At 44.6% G+C, this 6000-nt stretch overlaps 1 long non-coding RNA gene across 1 annotated transcript in view; it reads right to left on the bottom strand.

Moving 5' to 3' along the window:
• Window positions 1-4990: 4990 nt before the first annotated feature.
• LOC126497904 (uncharacterized) overlaps window positions 4991-6000 on the bottom strand; it is a 6726-nt gene continuing 5716 nt past the window's right edge. Inside the window, exon 3 of the long non-coding RNA XR_007590715.1 lies at window positions 4991-5239. This is a non-coding gene — a long non-coding RNA (uncharacterized lncRNA). The remainder of the gene's footprint in view (window positions 5240-6000) is intronic.

Below are 6000 nucleotides of genomic sequence, written 5' to 3' on the forward strand. Positions count from 1 at the left end.
CATCTGTAATGAAATAAGATTCCTTCTTCTGGTATGCATAAACACAGAGCACCCATACATATTAAAATACATGAATAAATAAACCTTTAAAAATTAAGAAGCCATAGTTTGTTGTTTCCCACTGCCACTTGAGGACACCGCTGACTACAGGAGTAAACCCATCATTTTTACAATGAAGGCAGCCCCATTTTTGCCTTATCATTATTTGCTAAGGGCGGAAGAGCAGTCAGCCATCAAGATACTCTCTTCCTACCCAAGCAAACTCAAAAAGCCACCAGAAAAGAAACCTCTCATGTGATCTGATCAAGGATGCGATCTGCTAAGACAAAACCAGTGAATTAAAAACTGCCTGCGCTGGGGACGTAGCCCGGGGAGAGAGCACTTGCTTAGCGTGCAGTAGACTGTGAGTCTGAATTCCAGCACCACCACAAGGTTGGTGTCGGCACTGGTTGCAGGTCTGTGGCTGATATATGGAGACATACATGGTTTTCATTCCTCAGAAAGCTCTGGAGGTTATCCTATTCCTTAGTACAGTGAACTGTGTTTGCACATGATCCTTCTCCTAAGGGCATCACTAATACGGAAGGAGGGTGGGAGGCCGGTAGTACGGACATGGGAGTGTCACCTGTACAACCCAGCTTAGGCAGAGTGTTGCAAAAACACAAACAGATTATAGTCTACTTATCTTTGCAATTTTCTGTGTTGGGGATCAAGCCCGGAGCCTCAAGCCTTCTAGGCAGGCATTCCACCATTAGGCTATTACTCCAGCCCATCTGTTTTCTCATTACTGAGCAAAGCACATTCCCCTAATCCTACTGAATGACTATACTGTTTTTCTACTAATGCAACCCAGACAGACCCGGAATGCACACACACACAAATTCTGTGAGTATTTTACTGAATACCTAAAGCTTTTGAGTCCTTTAACTCCTGGTGTGGAACCTGCTCCTGGCTTGATAGCTGCTTTCTGCCCACTGACTGTAAATTTCATAAGGAAGACTCTGGTTTTGTGGGTCTAGGTTTTTGTTTGCTTGTTTGTTTTTTGTTTATTTTTTTTAATGGGGGTAGATATTGAACCCTGAGCCTTAGCACGGTAGGTAAGTGCTCTACCCTTGAGCTACATCCTTAGTCCTAGGATTTTGTTTTGTAATTGGATACTATCCCCAGAGTTTAGTGTTAAGTTCTGGCACCCAGAATACATACTACATGTTTGTTTGTTAACTTTTTAAAATAAGGATACTGAGAAAAAGAATCCATAAATTGTCTCACCAACAAGAAGAATCAACAAGTTATCCCAGAAGCAAAGAATCCAGGTGGAGACCACTGTAGTCCTTCGAATGAGAGGGAGGTAAGCTTTGGCCAGTGAGCCAGGGCAGCGAGGATGGAGGAAGATGAGCTGATGTGAGACAAACTCAGCAATCAAGTCAGGCCACTGATGTGTCTCGGCCTGTAAAAGAAACTCGCTGCCAAGCCTGATGACCTGAGTTCAATTCCCAGGCTCCATACGGTGGAAGGACAATACTGTTTTTTTTTTTTTTTTTTTTTAATGTCCTCCAACTTCTTCACATGCAGACACACACAAAGTAAACAAATGTATTTTTAAAATATAATTAGAGGATCGGGGGTGGTGGCCCACACCTTTAAGCCTAGCACCCAGGAGGCAGAGGCAGGTGGATCTCTGTGAGTTTGAGACCAGCCTGGGCTACATAGTGAGTTTCAGGACAGACAGAACTACATAGTGACATTTGTCTCAAAAAAACCAAAACCAAACAAACAACCCAAATGAAACAAAACAACAACAACAAAACAAAAATAATTAGAAAGCAAGGTAGACAGAACTTGGTTGCTTCAATGTTTTGAGCCAAGTGACAAAAGCCAAATTTTCCTCCTTGGATGTGAAACAAGCAGGCAACCCTGAAGAGGGAAAGGTTTAGAAGCTGGTATAGAGTCCCATGTTTCATGAGCTCCTCGGGTATCAGTGCCTAGTTCTTTCTTCCTCAACTCAGAGCAGGAGACAATGGCCGTGCCTGACAAACAGGTTTGGGAATGAACACCACACAGAAACCTGAAGCCAGCATGCAAGAAGATGAAAGCAAGCAGCCCGTGCGCTGGGAGTCTTGGAGAAGGCTTACCAGTTACATGAAGGTAAGTCCCTAGCTCGCTCCCTCCCTCCCTTTCTGCTTTTCTCTTTTATTTTCTCCTTAAGAATCAGAGCTTGCTTATGACATTGATTGGACATTTAATAAACAAACCAGTTTCATTCTTCCACCATCTCATTCAAACCACTCCTCCTGGGACAGCATAGCTACTCGGATTGTCTATTGTCATATATAGAAAATATCCAGACCAATGTAAATTAAAATTTCCATGTCACATGGAGTCTATATCTTCTGCTTTCGATCATCAAGTAGAGGGGTTTGTCCATTTTTTTTTTTTTTTACACTCTGTATTTCTATCCATTTCCTCTCTGGTTCTTGGATCGCTCAGGTTAAGGTATGAATGTAGGAATAAAGAAAGCACAGTCAAAGTGTGTATTTGGGAACTGGCTTTCAAATGTGCCCTGCATGACAGACAACAAAATGGTCTACCTTCTGCGGGGGACCTGGGTAGCTCTCCAGAGACATCTGTACAAACCGCGATCAAGACTCAGAAGAAATTATCTAACCCACTTCTCAGAATTACCCTCAACTCCCATCTTTTTCCCTAGCTGGGGAAAATTAGCCCCAAACTATTCTACTTCTTGGATAAGGTCCTTGCAAGACCACATTGCCTCCCTGCAGTAGACAGGGTGAGGCCCTGCCACAGTGGTTCCTGAATGTCCATAGTTTTCCCTCACCTGTGTTCCAGGTCCATGGAGTGAGCATCAAGGCTCAGCTTAGCATTGTCTATCAGAGCTCGGGGCTGACTGAGAATTAGGCTCTTGCCCAGATCCTGTGATATCTACTGGATGTGGGAAATGAGAAGCCCTATACCACTTTGATCTCTTGACCTGCAGGGGTGCCTCCCTTTGTGTCCAGACCCCCTGGACCAAGAACTGGCTGCATACTTGATTTAGTATAAAAGGTGAGAGTGTGCAATCCATACATCGGCTGAAAAGGACTAGAATCTTTTGGACAGCCCTATAGACAGACTCCAGGTGACCCAAGGGAACATTCTAGACTCTTGGGACTAGGCTGTTCCGCCATTTCTCCCCTCCGGCCAGCTTCTGTCTTCAGATCACGGACTTTTCAGCTCCTGGAACACTTCAGGTGCTCTAAAGGCTTGTGTTTGTCTCTGGCCAAAGACATTGCTCAAGCTTTCAGAGGTCAGTGCCATCAACCCTTTGTGACCCTGAGTACTGTCTTAATTTTATCTCCTGGGAAACAGGACAAAGGCTGACTTCCTCTATTCAGTGAAAAGCCAAAGCCTTTCCTGATTGGCCAGCAGCAAGCCTATCACAGTGGCTCTGGTGACGCCTCAGATGACCAAGGGGTACAAGAGATTGGTCCTTCCCTAGCAAGTCACAGTTTTCCTGAATAGGGACTACTTACCTTTCCTTCTAGTTTTAGGTTCCAACTTAAATTTGAGCCATCAGGCAAAGTTCCATTTAACATTTTATTCCATCTTTAAATAGCCCGGACCAATTACCAAAGAGGTAGAAGAAGATGCTTGGCCTGAATGCGTGGTCTAAGCGCCAAAGGGAATGTTTTCACAATCTGCTGAAGGCAATAAAAATAAGGACAGAATGTCCATTGAGTACTGGGGAAAAGTGATGGCCTTGCCATGAAGGCTTCAGTATGAGGAAAGATCTGGAGGTTACCAATAGTTGCTAAGGAGTGAATGGAAGACAGGGATGCCAGGTCAGTGGCCTCAGCATCACACATGGAGCAGTGTGGCAATGAGGGAAAAAGAGGGTTCAGGCGACGTCAGGGGATGTAAGGCAAAGAGGAAGGCTATTTTTTTTTAAATGAAAGAATTAATTATGCTGAACCGCTAACATAGTCTTTTTTTAAGAAGAGAATGAGAGATAATTGGAAGAGGGTTTTCGTCTTTTTTTTTTTCTTCCTTCATCTCAGAAGGAAAACACACCTACATAACTGATGTTAAAATTCGCAACGGAGATGCTGGTTGGCAACAGGAGCCAGTGCTGGGGTGGGGGTGAGAAAGGGGGAGGAGGAGGAGAAAGAGGGGAGGAATCTGGACATTGCCAGTGTGGATCCTATGGGCACTTAGACAGCTGTGGTTTTCCATTCAACTGAATGGCTATGTTCACTGGGCTCTGAAGTTTTATAAACATCTTTGTGCCTTCGAGTGCATACCTCTGTGTTCTTAGCGGGGAACAAGAGGCTTGTAGTTTGTCCTCCGGTGCCAGCCACACAGCTGATTAAGGTAAATGTGGCTGACTTCCTCGTTCATCACAGCAACATCCATGATGGTGCTGGTTGGCACGTAGGTATCAGGAACCAACCGCTAGGTGCCATGCCTCCTCCATATGCCACTCAAGGACCTGGGGCTGTCTCCCTCCTGCAGATGCAAACCTTCTGAGTTCTACACATTTTAAATTATTTTATATTTGGATTATTTTATGAAAACCTGCTTCCTGTGGTATGTGTGAAAAAGATGTGTCTCCACACCTCCACGGTGCTTCCAAATTTAGACATGTGACCTACTAAGTTGGATCCAGAAACATGGGAGCCTATCATCCTTTAAAGCAGGTCACCATTTCCATACGTGATCCTGCCAGCCTTCTTCTTCTGTTTGCTTTTGGGTTTTTGTTTTGAGACAGGATTTCTCTGTGTTACCCTGGCTGTCCCGGAACTCTGTAGACCAGGCTGGCCTCAATCTCAGAGAGCCACCTGCCTTTGCCTCCCAAGTGCTGGAATTGAAGGTGTGTGCCACCATCACCCAGCTTTTGCCAGTCTTTTTTTTTTAACTTTTTATTGATTCTTTGTGAATTTCACATCATGCACCCCAATCCCATTGATTTTCCTGCCCCTCCATCTCTGCCCCTCACCCTTGCAGTGTGTCATGATGTGACTGACACTCAGTCTACCCTTTTTCCCCAAGCAGCTTTACTTACAAATCTTCATTGCAATGAGTTATGGTCTGGTTCGAGACTTCTGGCTTCTGCTATGCCCTCGATGGATCCTCATGGGGACTCCTCTTGGCTATCCTGTTGTTGCCCGGTGTCATGGAACTCCTGCCGTCTGCCACCTTTCTTCATAGTCATGAAGGCCCTAGACATGGCGAGAGCTCCTCTCTGTCAGGAGAAAGAACAGAAGAAATGGTGGTTGGAAGATGGTGTGTGTGATAGAAAAGCTGTCCTTTTTTTGTTTGTTTGTTTCATTCTGACCCCCAAGTCATGTCATACTGAGCTACCAAATTAGACAGGCAGCCAGCACAAAACCCATCACGTCTCCACACCCTGGCTAAAAGCAATGTTCCTGAAAGTGGCTGTGCTCTTCGTGTGGATAAGAATGCCATGGGATGGAATCCCAAGCAGTCCACGTGCTCACAGGGCCTATGTAAGAGGTCAACCTTCGCTGGTTTATAAAGGTGGGGCTTGGGGGCTGCTGACTACTGCATACAGTCCGGCCTCATGCCCCTTGCTTAAGACCCTTGAGAGACTCTGTCATACAGCTTAAAACCTGGCCACTATGGACTTCTCAAGACCATTCTACTCCTAAAACCAGTGATCCTCTTCTGTCTCTTTTGGGTTTTTTTTTTGTAATACATGTGGGTCTGGGCTTGCAGGGGCATCACCCTAGAGGCTACACTGTGAATGATATAACCTGGATTGGCAATGTCCTGGCTCAGCCAACCAGAGACTGAGGAACCTCGCCAGAAAATTATCTTATTCAGTTCTTCTCATAAAGAAGTTACAAGCACATATAATAGTGAAACATAATATAAACTCGTAATACACTATTAATACTGTTCATTCAGTTATAATGATAAGATTTTGATATGGGAGACTTGCTTTTTGGAACCACCATGATTTTTATTAGAATGCTATATATA

Source organism: Alexandromys fortis, unplaced genomic scaffold (genome assembly GCF_014885135.2).
Source record: "Alexandromys fortis isolate MF-2015 unplaced genomic scaffold, M_Fortis_MF-2015_v1.1 scaffold_13, whole genome shotgun sequence".
NCBI lineage: Eukaryota > Metazoa > Chordata > Mammalia > Rodentia > Cricetidae > Alexandromys > Alexandromys fortis.